This window comes from Ursus americanus, chromosome 23 (genome assembly GCF_024610735.1).
Source record: "Ursus americanus isolate L20-20 chromosome 23, mUrsAme1.1.p, whole genome shotgun sequence".
Lineage (NCBI taxonomy): Eukaryota > Metazoa > Chordata > Mammalia > Carnivora > Ursidae > Ursus > Ursus americanus.
This window is the reverse complement of record NC_142149.1, coordinates 44,951,909-44,966,606: the sequence shown is the minus strand read 5'-3', so window position 1 is coordinate 44,966,606 and position 14,698 is coordinate 44,951,909.

The following is a 14,698-nucleotide window of genomic DNA, read 5'->3' as shown; positions in this document are numbered from 1 at the left end:
GCAGGCCAGCAGGGTCCAGAGCAGGCAGTCTGGTTAAGGTTTTAAAACTTTAGGGGCGCCTGGGTGGCACAGCGGTTAAGCGTCTGCCTTCGGCTCAGGGCGTGATCCCGGCGTTATGGGATCGAGCCCCACGTCAGGCTCCTCCACTATGAGCCTGCTTCTTCCTCTCCCACTCCCCCTGCTTGTGTTCCCTCTCTCGCTGGCTGTCTCTATCTCTGTCAAATAAATAAATAAAATCTTAAAAAAAAAAAGGTTTTAAAACTTTATTCTAAGTGCAATTAGGAAGGCTTAAAGGATTTTAAGCAAAAGAGGGTATATATATTTAGCAATTATCTTCCTATTTGTATTTTGTGATATATTTTAATAATCTGATATGGCTGTGGCATTTTTGGTCAGATGCTTTTTCAGTGCTCTATTACTGGTAATAACTTCGCCGATATTAAACCATACTTTTCTTATTTAAAAATAAGATTGGTCCATAGCTTCTTATTGTATGGGCCAATCTTTTTCCTTTTTATCGTGACATCTGTGATAATTAACTTCCATCTTAAACTTGTATTCACTTATTGTTAACTTCTATTTGAAATTTGTTGAAATGTCGTCCCTACCCTTAAATATAAATCTTTAAAGATATTCCATGGGTTTTTTTCTAAATAAAATTAGCTTTTTACTATATTGCAATCTATTAAATATAAACAAAAAATTTCATTATGAAATATTCAAGCAATACAAAAAAATATTTTTTTAAAAAAAGTAAAAATTACCCCAGATTCTGTTAACATTTTGGTGAAATTCTTTGTTTTGTTTTTTCATTAAATCATTTTTATTCACTCAACAATGTCCTGGAGAACATTCTCTAAATCAATATTTTCATCATTTTTAATGGTTTCATACTATTGCATTTTATGATTATATCATACATATTTTTATCAATATTCTGATGACGGATATTTAGACTTTTTTTCCCTGTTTTCCCTATTACAGAAATATACCAGTGAATATTTTTTTGTACATATAGTTTGGATATATTTTCAGTTATAGTCAAAAGGATGCATGCTTTTCATTTTCACACGTATTGCCAGAGTGTCCTAGGCTCATTCATCCTTTGCCAAGCTCACTTGTGAAACCTGCTTTAATTTTTCACAGCTTTCATTACAGGTAAACCAAGAGAAAGAAGTTTTTAAATTAACTCAATACCTCAAGGAAATAGCAAAATGGACTGGTTGGGGCAAAAATCACAAATATTGAGAAAGGTATCTCTTGAAGAAGCAAGGACAATAGTCGTAAATTAGACTGGCAGTTATTGAAGATGCTTGAGATCCAGCAATTTCTTGCTTTTATGCTGGAAATCACTGTGATCATGCCGGGCACTGACGCAAATACCAGACTGCTTATACTTGGTTTTCCTGTTTTTTGTAAATTTAATTTTATATTTCCTGAAAAATCATAGAGGTACGCTATAAAGTACATTTTCATACACACATACAAACACACACACAGTTACTGTTGAAAAATATTTTCTCCACATTACTGGGTATTTTCCACACACAACAAAAAAGGAGAAAAATGTTTATTCAACAATGTCATTTTGTGACTTTGGAAACAAACAAAAGGACATGCTTTTGATTAAGCAAGTTTTAGTTCTAGAAATTTATCTTAAGAAAGATATCAGGCAAAATGTAGAAAAAACATGTATATGTTTATCAGAGCCTTGTTAACAATAGTAAAAACGTAGAAACAACATAAACATTCAACAGTAGAGACTTTGCTTAAAAAGTCACAGAACAGGCAAACCCACAGAGACATTACGTCGACTGGCGGTTGCCAGGAGCGGTGGGAAGGGCAAAATGGGAGTGACTGTTCATGGGCCCGGGACTTCTTTTGGGAGTCACGAAAATGCTCTAAAATTAGACTGTGGTGACAGTTGTGCAATTCTGTGAGTATATTCAAACCATTGGGTCGTATACTTTAAATGGGTTAATTTTAATGGTATTGACTTACATCTCAATAAAGCTGTTCTAAAAAATTATATAATCCATTAAATCAGAGATTATGAACATCATAAATGATGTTAAATTTTTTCTCATTTATATGTGGAAAGATGTTTATAAAAACTGCTGAATTAAAATTCCCGTTTGCTCTTACACGATACAAGAGAAAACGTGCAGTTTACCCCGCCTTGAGCTAGTGGTGTCCACCCCGTGTTGTCACTGTGAGGAGGGGGAACAGGGAAATGCATGGAAGCGCTCAGCGCTGGCTCGGCCCCCTCCCCAGCCATCCAGGTGCCTGGACCCAGGGCCCTCTGGGACTCCTCCCTGACAGGAGCGAGAGCCAGAGGCAGGTAACAAGGCTGGGGAAAGCCAGAGGACATTCAGGGACATTGGCTCATCTGCTTTCTAGCCCTCAAGGCAAGTGTCCCCCACATCTTAGTGTGCATCAGAATCACCTGTGACACAGGTTTTTAAAAGATGTCCAGGTCCCCTTCCTTGAGATGATTCAGTGGCTCTGTGCTGAGGACCAAGTCCTTTTGAGCAGTCACCTGGTGGTTCTGATTGCACTGAAATGCTGTTCAGAGTCTGTAAGACTCAGTGGGTTCTGAACACTTGTGTGGTCAGATGGCCTCAGAGACACAAACCCCTCTGCAGCGAGGGGAGAGGGTCTAGGGCTGGCATGGAGAAGTATTCCAAAACCTGATGTTAGAAAACTGTCCTTGGAACCTCCTGTGTTGCTCCGTGGCTGCAGGATCGTGAGGAGGGCATGCAACCTCCTCGAGCCTCCTCATCCCACCCAGGAAGCCTTTCTTGCAGGTTTGAGAATCACGTGGAACAGAGCCTGTGACAGCACCTTGGAAACTGTAGAGTGCTAACAAGATTGGAGGGATTGTTATTTACCTTGTAATACTAAAGTGTTAGATTCTATGAACAATTTTCAAAGTATGTGAGTATGTTTGTGTGATTGAGAAAATGGAAACGAGAAGAGATAAGAATAAGAAGGAAGAGAGAGAGAGGCTATGACATCCAAACCTTACTCACTGCTCTGTGCTGGTCTTAGAGCTCACTCGTTCTGCTGCCTCCACTTTTCTCCCCCGTTTAACAAAAAGTCACAGTCAAGATCCATAAAGGATCTTCAGTAAGCCTGGGACTTGGGGCTGGAACAGGGTAAAGGTGAAAAGCAGGGGAGCTAGTACCTGGATCTTTGATTCCCTAGCAGAGGAGACAAGCTATAAGCCTGTGGGCTCCCAAGCAAGGCTGGGGGGCCCAAACGCTGCTGCCTGAGCCCCAAGTTCCAGAAGGAAGTGGCTGAGTCAGGACTGTGTCAGGCCTATTTGTTAATTTTGGGGAGGCCTCAGGGAAGCAATCCCAAGGCAGCTTCTTCTGACAAACATGCCTAATCACTCCAATGAACAAGGGTCTTGGGAAATGAGTCTTGTTTACAAGGAGTGAGCCAGATTCTCCTTCCCTCTTCTTTCACTTCGTAGCTTCCCCCCTGTTCCCCTACCTCCCTAGTTTAGGTGGATAGGATGAGTTCGGATGTCCCAAACCACAGTTCCCCTCAACCCATACTCTCTCTGACCAAACTCCTAGCACTACTGACTCAGAGATGAAAGGATTCTAGATTCAAACAAGCTTATCTATCCCCTCCACACCCTCTAAATAGAGGAACTGTCCAGAGAACACTTTGCCTTGCCTTTGTATCTTCTCTTTGATGGGGAGCTCATTACCTTAAAACAAATTCAAGAAAAGTGCTTCCAGTCTCATAGTTGGTAGTTGTAAAACAAATGTCTCCATTTGCAGTCCTCATCCGGGACAGGGTAATGCCACAGTCACGCTGCTGGAGGACAGCATGAGTGATCTCAGATGGTTCCTGGTTCCATATTGATGGGCCATGATTAATTTATTGAATTGTTCTAGGCCTCAGTTTCCCCACTTTTCAAATCTAAGAATAACAAACCCTCCACTGGTCAAATTATGAGGTGGTTACAGGTGTCTTGGTGCCTCCACCCAGCCAGCCCACGGAGTCTGCTTGTATAGTTGGCCTCTCTCCTGCTGCTGAAGTCCCGCACTCAGTCTTCACAAGCTGGACCCCCTCTGGGAGCCGCCGGGACACCCAACACCTCTCATCAAAAAACAACCTCAGTTATACTCATGCCTGGGGGTCTACCTTCCTTCCTTCTTACTTCATTCCTGTATTGATGGCAGGCATTGGGCTCAGTGCTGGGGAAACCACCATGAACAGGATGGACACAGCTGCCTCCCCTCATGGAGCTTACAGACCAGTACAGGAGAGATCCTCCAAAAGCAGATACCCAGGGAAGAAAGCAATCTCAACAATGAGTGCCCCAAGGAAACAGTAATCTGAAATAGAGAATAACTGCGGGAGGAATGGGCACCATCTCAGATTGGCTGGTCAGGGAAAGTCTCCCTGAGAGACATTCAAGCTGAGACCAGATGGCTGAGAGGGTCCCACTCATCAGAGAGTCAGGGAAAGAGATTTCTGGAGAGAGGGAACAGCATCTGCAAAGGCACAGAAATGGGTGTTCAAGGACTGAAGGAAATCAGTGCTGATGCTTTGTCAGCAGTCATGAGTGGCTCAAGTTGCGGTGGGGGGGGGGGGGGCGGTGCACAGGGGCAGATTAAGCCAGGGAGTCATTCTGGCTTTTATTCTAACTGCAACAAGGAGTCACGGAAGCATTTTCAGCTGGTGGAGGGGGATGGTTCGATTTAGGTTGAATGGTTCACTCTGGTTGCCATGTTAGAGACAGACAGGAAGAGCAGGGGCCAGGCGAGGAGGGAGGGTGGACTGCACTAGGATGGGAGTAGGAGAGAGAGGAAAAGAGATGATCGAGCTACCTTTGGAGATGAAATCATGAAGCTCAATAGTGGACTGGACCCTAGAGATATAAGAAAGGGTAAAATCTGGGGGCGCCTGGGTGGCAGGGCGTGATCCCGGCATTGTGGGATCGAGCCCCACGTTAGGCTCCTCTGCTATGAGCCTGCTTCTTCCTCTCCCAGTCCCCCTGCTTGTGTTCCCTCTCTCACTAGCTGTCTCTATCTCTGTCAAATAAATAAATAAAATCTTTTAAAAAAAAAAAGGAAAGGAAAGGGTAACATCGGGGCCCCTGGGTGGCTCAGTTGGTTGAGCGTCCCACTCTTGGTTTCTGCTCAGGCCATGATCCCAGGGTCCTGGGATCGAGCCCCATGTCAGGCTCCCAGCTCAGCAGGGAGTCTGCTTCTCCCTCTCCCTCTGCTCCTACCCCCTCTACTTGCTTGCTTGCTCTTTCTCTCTCTCAAATAAACAGATCATTAAAAAAGAAGAAGAAGAAAGGGTAAAATCAAGGATGATATTTTAGTTCTGACTTGGAGGACCTGAGGAAGGAGCATAATGAATTAACATAGGGAAGAGTTTGAACTTCTGAGAGGTGAGCAGGGGAGATAGGAAGAAGATATTTAGGTATAAGACCTCTTAGATGGTGGCGTAAACTTGGAAGACTTTCACATATACAAGATACCTAGAGCCATGAACACATAAATTTAACCCTATAATTCTACTGCTACAATACATGTCCTAATAAATCATCCAAAACTGAATCGGCTTTATAAACAAAGATATCTGTCATAATATTATTTATAATTTTTTAAATAAAAAGAGCCTAAATGCCCATCAATTAGGAAATGCTTAAGCCTGTGATGCTACCTATAACAGGTGAAATATTATGCAACATGTTTATGGGCATGGGAAATTTCTTATGTGATAAAACAACAAGAAGGAAAACTATTTCTACACGCGCGCAAAAAATATTAGAAGTAAATATACCAATATGTTACATGCAGCTGTCTCTGGGTGATGGGATTAGAGATGATTTTTACTTATGTTTGTTTCCCACTGGACCAAGACCTAGGCCTTCTCTGGGTAAGAATCAGTCATTCCTCTCAATATCTACAGGGCCCAGCCCAAGACTTGGGGCCTAGAGGACATTACTGGTATTTGCCTATTGGGAGATTTTTGGTTAAGGCTCCATCCAGCAAGATTTGGCTTCCTCCATACTCCTCGGCTCCGATGTTAGTTACTAAGAAACTACTATGGCCCACAGAGGCTTGCTCAATAAATTGAGGTTTGGGAGTTTCTCGAACAGTGTCTGAGAACGTGGCCGTGAAGCCCCTCAGACCAGCATGACATTGGATAAAACTGACATACACTCTTCCTGAAACATGCTTTCTGATTCCAGGACTTTAAGTCTCTCAAAGCTACACAGAGAAACAAAGGAGCCACCTTAACAAATTCTTTGAACATGAATTGACAAATACATCTGCAGAGTATGCCTTATGCTTCCGTGAGCGCTTAAAGGAAAACGTCAAGGCCTTTGCCCTCAGTCGAGCATTCAGGCAATCACTTTTAATCCACAGACATTTGCTGATACCTAGTGGGTATCGATCCCTGCCCTGGGCCCTGAGGCACAGAGCTCTATCACACATAGTGGAAGTTCTGTTTTCAGTCTCCTGGGACCAGGTCATAAACTTGTGCAAAGAGGAAATAACAAGATATCTCAGCCTGGATTCTCTCGGAGCCCAGAGATAGGACCGGCTCCACGGAGCCCCCCAGGGAAATGAGGAACTAGCCTGCAAAGTTGCGTCAGGAGCACCCCTCCAGAATCCCTCCTCTGACTGCCTCAGGGCTCCATCTGTTTCCTTACTAATGAGGCTCCAGGGAATTTCTGCCTTCAGGTTCTGACTCATGCTGAAGTCAATCACTAGGGAAGGTCTCTGCAGCCCAGTGAAGCCCACATAACAAGTAAAAGGTTGGGTTATTTTGAATGTCTCTCTGAAAACCTGGTCCTGGAGACCCTCAGAGCACGTTATTATTACTCTCTGAAGCCAAGTGGGGCACCATCTTTGCTCTTTCACATCCCAAACAGGGATCTCCAGAAGGACAGTGAAAATAGTGGTGGGGAAGTGTATGGTTGCTGTTGTCTTGATTTTTGTTTTCTTTGGGTCCAGAGATGAGTAAATTATAGACCCTCAGTTCATAGCACATTATCACCACCATTCCTTTCAAGGTGTGTCTCTGGCTTTATTGTCTTTTATAAGCTCCAATCTCCACTCACTCCCTCTTCCCCCACATAGACAACCACTTCAATACACCCATGTAAACCAGAAGAATACACGTCTTTGCACGTCTGTGTATTTTATATACATAAATAGTATTATACTGTAGATCCCATTATGTCTGTTACTTTTTGCACTAACACTTTTTTTTATGATTCAATCTCCTTGTTCTGTGGACACCAACTCCCTGCTACTCTTTCCAATCCATTCTCTATATACACCAGAGTAATTTTCTTAAGGTTTAACCTGGCCCCTATCACTTTCCTACTTAACTCATTTCAAGAACTTACTATTACAATTAGAAAAAAATGTGGGGCACCTGGGTGACTCGGTCGGTTAAGAGTCTGACTTCTGCTCAGGTCATGATCCCACGGTCCTGGTATCGAGTCCCACATCGAGCCCTGAATCAACCCCCACATTGGGCTCCACACTCAGCGGGCAATCTGCTTGAGACTTTCTCTCCTTCTGCCTCTCCCCCGTTCATTCTCTGTTTCTCTGTCTCTCTCTCTCAAATAAATAAAATCTTTAAGAAAAAAGAAAAAATGTAAAACAGCCTATAAGTTCCTACCTAGTCTCACTGCTATATACATCCTTAACCCCGACCACTACCATTCTCTTCCTATTGTTCCCAAAACTTCAGCCATGTTGGCTTTCTTTCAGTTCTTTGAAGTCACAGAGCTATTTCATCTCAGGGTTTTTACCTTTGTTTTCCTTCTGCCTGGAAACTCTCCCTCAACTCTGAATGGCTTTCTCCTTCTCAGCCTTTGAGCTCTGGCTTAACTGCATAAACTGATACAACCATTTTGGAGAGTTTTTAGCAATACATGACTGTTACCTTGTGTCAGGTTCCCCGGAAGCAGAGCGGCTCATGGGAAGTGTGAGAGCAGTTTATTGAAGGCATACCCTCAGAAGAAGATGGAGGTAAGAAGGGACTCAGCACATTAGCTTCAACCTGTTCTCCAGAGGAGCTTGAGAGGAGCTCAAGAACATGAATTGCAGCCATGGAATCAATTCTATCCAAAGGTAAGGAGCCAGCTTTGTCTACCCAGTATTAGTCAGTCCTGCCGCAGGCTGCCCCTCTACTTCCCAGGGCAGTAAAGAGAGGGTGCTTAACTTCTCCGGCCAGAGAAAGGGCAGTCATAAGCCATTAGCAGCCACTATTCACAGCAGCTGGGGATAGTAATGAACTAACCAGTGAAAAGCACCAACAGCATACACTAGTAAGATTTAAGGTGCACCTGGCCTTCCTTCTAGCAATTCATTCTTATCAGTATAATCTAGAGAACTTTCATTCATGTACCCAAAGAGAAATGCACAAGAAAGTTCATTTCAGCTTTGTTTATAATGGTGAAAAACTAGAAATAACGAAGTGTTCTTCAACAGGAGAATAGATAGACAAGTAGTGGCATATACCTATTACAGTGGTAAAAATAACGAACGTGAGTGTGTGTATCAACACGGCCAAATCTCAAGAACATAATCGGAGTGAAAAAAGCAAGTTTCAGAATACCTTCTGGATGATACCATTGAAATAAAATTTTGAAATGAAAAACAATGCTAAATCCTTTTGAGTGCACAACTTTCGAGTAAAATTATAAAAATATGCATAATAATGACAAACACAAAGTTGATGATAGTGGTTACCTCTGGGGAAGGAGAAACTGGAATGGAATTAGGCGTTCAAAAGGTCTCTCAACTGCAACTCCAGCGTTTTATTTAAATACACACACATATCCAATGACAACATTTTAAGATGTAATAAAACTATTGTATACACAATTATTTTTATTCTATATACCAGTCCTTATATTTGTAATCACACTTTTAAAAGTTACAGAGAATACTGCGTATACTGAGAGTGATACTTCTTTTACGTAGTAGTCCACTGTATGTATCTACCAGATTTTATTTATCCATTTGCCCAAGGGATGAACACTTAACTCCATACTGCTACAAACAACATTGTAATGAAGAGCCTTGGTGTGTCTCTCTATAGACCTTAAGACATATTCTCTAGGGGTGCCAGTGTGGCTCAGTAGGTTAAGTGCCTGCCTTCGGCTCAGGTCGTGATCCCAGCGTCCTGGGATCGAGCCCCAGGTCAGGCTCCCTACTCAACAGGGAGTCTGCTTCCCCCTCTGCCCCTCCCCTATACTCATTCTCTGCTCCCCCAAATAAATAAAATCTTTTAAAAAAAAAGACATTCTGTAAAGTATATGCACAGGAATGAGATTGCTAGGTAATAGGAGAGATGATCTCTCTATCATCTACACAGATAGATGATAGGTGATAGATGATAGATATCTAGATAGATAGATGATAGATAGATAGATAGATGATAGATAGATAGATAGATAGATAGATGATAGATAGATAGATAGATAGACAGATAGATAGATGATAGACAGATAGATGATAGATAGATAGATGATAGATAGATAGATAGATAGATAGATAGACAGACAGATAGATAGATAGATAGATGATAGATGCATGGATGGATGGGTGGGCAGATGGACAGATGGATATGTGTAAATAAATAAATAAATAAAACCAGGCAATCAAGAAAGCAATCTATCACTACTTAGCAGAATTGTATATATACATATATATATCCAAATATATAAATATATTTAATTTTAATTTTGCAATATACAGTTAATTTTAATTTTTGTCATGTACTGATAGATTGCTGTTCTGATTGTCTCTACTAGTTTACATTCCCACCACAGTACACGAGGCTTCTCCTTTTCTCATATTCTCACCAACACTTGGCATCGTCAGACTCTAGTTTGGCAATCTGATTGGTGTAAAGATCATCTCATCACTTCTCTGATTTACCAATAAGGTTTAACATTTCTTTGTATCTTGTTAACAATTTGGGTTTATCCTTACGAAATTTCCTTCTCATATACTTTACCCACCTTTGTTATAGACTTCCTTTCTACCTTCCTTTGGAAGAAGCTTCTTACAATCTAGATATTAATCCTTTATTGGTTCTAAAATAAAGCTTCTATGAACATTTGTATCTAGGTTTTTGAGTCAACGTAAGTTTTCATCTCTCTAGGATAAATGCCCAGGAGTACAATTGCTGGGCTGCAGAGTACTTGTGTGTTTGGTTTTGTAAGAAACTGCCAAACTACTGTGCAGACTGGCTGCAACAGTTTACATTCCCACAGCAAAGTGTGAGTGATCCAGTTCCTCGACACCCTCACCAGAATTTGGTGTTGTCACTTTATTTTAGCTGTTCTGACAAATGTTAGCCTTTCCCAATGGTGTTGAACATCTTTTCATGTGCTTATTTGCCATCTGTGTATCCTCTTCGGGAAAATCCTGTTTGTATCTTTTGCTCATTTCCTAATTGTATTTTTTTAACTGTTGAGTTTTTAAGAAATCTTTACACATTCTAGATATTAGTCCTTTGTCCTTTTTACCAGTTTGAACGAAGTATAAAAACCTTACTCCCTTGAAGGAATCCACTAAATAAAAGCTGTGATTGTCTTCTGACATTTTGTGCAGTAGGCCCACAGGAAAAGATGGGTGTCGCTTTTCTAACTAGGACGATTGACAATGATTAGCATGACGACTTATGGCTGCTACTACACATGGGGCAGAAGATAATATGTCTTTTTTTTAAAAGATTTTATTTATTTATTCGACAGAGATAGAGACAGCCAGCGAGAGGGGGAACACAAGCAGGGGGAGTGGGAGAGGAAGAAGCAGGCTCCCAGTGGAGGAGCCCGATGTGGGGCTCGATCCCATAACGCCGGGATCACATCCTGAGCCGAAGGCAGACGCTCAACCGCTGTGCCACCCAGGCGCCCCAAGGAGATAATATGTCTTAAACCTAGAGTATTCACTTGGGTATCTCTTAGTAATTCCATGAACAGTAATGAATGTTAACGAGCAATTCCAGTCATCTACCACAAAAAGAGGAGAGCAACTAAGAGCTCAAACCCTTCAGGCAGGAAGGCCTCATATATTCTACCAGGCATCAACAAAGGCCTGCCAAAGTGAGAGCAAAGGTGAGAAGAATCTAGAATGAGTAGTGGAGAGTAGAGATAACAAACTTTATTTATAACCTTAACACAATCTAACAGTAATGGGGACTGTTTCTGGTTTCACTACCCTTTTGCTTAAAACTTTCCAGCTCATAACTGACCACCACCTTCAAGGATATTCTGAGTTGTATACCTACCCTACTTGGGAATAAGTGAGGCTCAGTGCATTTTAACAACAAATGGAGTCCCTGTGTTATAGAATGGGAGATGAATGAAATGGGAAGCTACAAATGGATCTGTGTGAAAACACATGGGTTGTCTTACATACAAACCTGGTGCACCTCTTCAGTGATAATACAATGAACCAAATTCTTGAATTTTATTTTATTTTTTTAAAAGATTTTATTTGTTATTTGTTTGTCAGAGAGAGAGATTGAGACCACAAGCAGGGGGAGCAGCAGGCAGAGGGAGAAGCAGATTCCCTGCCGAGCAAGGAGCCCGATGTGGGGCTCTGTCCCAGGACCCTGGAATCATGACCTGAGCAGAAGGCAGACACAATGAACTGAGCCACCGAGGTGTCCCTGAAATTCTTGAATTTTAAATGTTGGATGTGCCTTACATTCTCAGAATAAACTCTACTTGGTCATGATGTATTATCTTTTCTATACAAACTCTAAATTTGCTAAGTTCTATTTGATAATACTTTGCTAAGGATGTTTACTGTTTTGCAATTCTTTATTTTACTGCTTTCTGCCATTATCTTTCTTCCCTTTCTTTGTTCCTTTAAGATTACTCTTGTTGCTCTGTCTCCAATTTATTAATTTGAATATCAGTCATTTGTTTCAACTGTAGTTCTTTCCTGGGAAGTTTTTTTTTTTTTTAAAGATTTAATTTATTTATTTGACACAGAGAGAGAGACAACCAGCAAGAGAGGGAACACAAGCAGGGGGAGTGGGAGAGGAAGAAGCAGGCTCATAGCGGAGGAGCCTGATGTGGGGCTCGATCCCAGAACGCCGGGATCACGCCCTGAGCTGAAGGCAGACGCTTAACTGCTGTGCCACCCAGGCGCCCCTTTCCTGGGAAGTTTATTTAAAACTAAATCTATCTGTTTTATTACTGCTTTTGATTTGTAGTTTGTTTCTCTTTATTGTTTCTTTATTGTTTCCAAGTATTCCATAATTTCTCTCATGATTTCCCTTTGAACCCAAAGTTTATTTAGTATATTTCACTTCATATTTAGTAATATCTTCTTAAATTTCTACATATTTGGTAATTTTAAAACTCTCCTTTTATTATTCATTTCTAACTTTACAGTATTACAGCTAGAGAACATATTTGCGTGCATTATGGTTCATATCAGTGGAGAACACACACATACTTCTTTAGAACTTACTGAGACTTCCTTTGTGGCATCATATATACTGACATTTTAATTTTGATTAAAAGAATGGGAATTCCGTGTTAGGTGCTGATATAATATGTATAATAAACTCAAACTTCATCATTTCCATTTGCTGTATTTTCTTCTGATTTTTTTTTCTCACTGCCTCCCATTTAAGAGGTCTTTTTTTTCTGAGATTGGTTTGAAAGTTACACATCCTATTTTGAAAGCTAAGATGCTTTCCCTTAACTTAAAACACATGATTTTAATTTATCCCTATGGATTTTTTAAATACATCTCTCCTGTCCTTTTATTCCCCTACTCGCATCTACTATAGAGAGTTGACACCATCTAGCATTTTAGAGTTTTATTTCAGACTTTTTTTTTATTTTGCCTTTGCTCTTTTAGTCAGAAATAAACTTTGCTGTGTTATTTCCCCACCCTATTTCCCATAATTCTTGCATCATCTTCCTGGATATGTTTTTCTATTTCTTATTTGAGTACTGTGTTCAAGGGTGTTTTCAAGGTAGATCTTTGTCTGGAGAACGTTTTAGGCCTTGTATAATTGAGAATAATTTCATTATGCCTGCATTTTAAGTGTATATTTGGATGGATATTAATTTTTATATTTAAAATTATTTTCTTTAATGCTTTTCAAATCTTATTCAATTGTCTTCCTATATCCAGTATGTCATTGATACATCTGAATTTAATCTTATTATTGTTCCTTTGTATGTAATCCTCTCTCTCTCTCTTTGGAAACTTAAAATGTTCTCTTTGTGAGATACCACCTTACGCCAGTTAGAATGGCAAAAATTGACAAGGCAGGAAACAACAATTGCTGGAGAGGATGTGGAGAAAGGGGATCCCTCTTACACTGTTGGTGGGATGCAAGTTGGTACAGCCACTTTGGAAAACAGCGTGGAGGTCCCTTAAAAAGTTAAAAATTGAGCTACCCTATGATCCAGCAATTGCACTACTGAGTATTTACCCCAAAGATACAGACATAGTGAAGAGAAGGGCCATATGCACCCAATGTTCATAGCAGCATTGTCCACAATAGCTAAATTGTGGAAGGAGCTGAGATGCCCTTCAACAGATGACTGGATTAAGAAGTTGTGGTCCATATATACAATGGAATATTACTCAGCCATCAGAAAGAACGATTTCACAACATTTGCAGCAACATGGACGGGACTGGAGGAGATAATGCTAAGTGAAATAAGTCAAGCAGAGAAAGACAATTATCATATGTTTTCACTCATTTATGGAACATAAGAAATAGCAGGACGATCGGTAGGAGAAGGAAGGGAAGAATGAAGGGGGGTTAAACAGAAGGGGGAATGAAGCATGAGAGACTATGGACTATGGGAAACAAACTGAGGGCTTCAGAGGGGAGGGGGTGGGGGAATGGGATAGGCCGGTGATGGGTAGTAAGGAGGGCACGTATTGCATGGTGCACTGGGTGTTATACGCAAGTAATGAATCATGGAACTTTACATCAAAAACTTGGGATGTACTGTATGGTGACTAACATAACATAATACAAAATTATTATAAAAAATGTTCTTTGTGATCTTCTTAAATTCCACTATGATGAGTTTAGAGATATTTTTAATTACTTTTGCTTGGCACTTCATGGGCTTTTTCATTCTGAAGTTGTTCATATACTATATTTCTGGAAAATCTATGACCATTACTCCTTGAAATATTTCTTTCCCTCTGCTTCTTCTGTCTTTTTATGGGGCTCTTATTTTCTAGATTTTGGCACTTTTATTTACAACCTCTATCTCTCTAACACCCCACCCTTTTATTTTTCTATATTTCTATTCTTCACTGCTTGCTCCCTTTAAGAGAGTTACACTATCTGATATTCTGATTCTGGTTCACCAATTCATTCTTTATATGTATCCATTCTGCTATTTATCTCATCAGTGGAATTATTTACTTCAGCTATTATGTTTCATAACTAACACTTCCACTTTGTTTTTTTTTATGTTTCATATTCTTAATATTCTAATATCCTTGAGTATATTCATCAGTTTATTTTAAATTCTAACTCTTTTCCAATAATTTAGATTCATGTGGTATATGTTGTTCATTTATATTTATTCCATTTGTGCTTGTAGATGTCAGGTTAATTTCACACATGAACTCATGTTCACCAGGAATATCATGACCTTGTTTGCTAATAAGTATTCAGAAGAGCCAAAGGT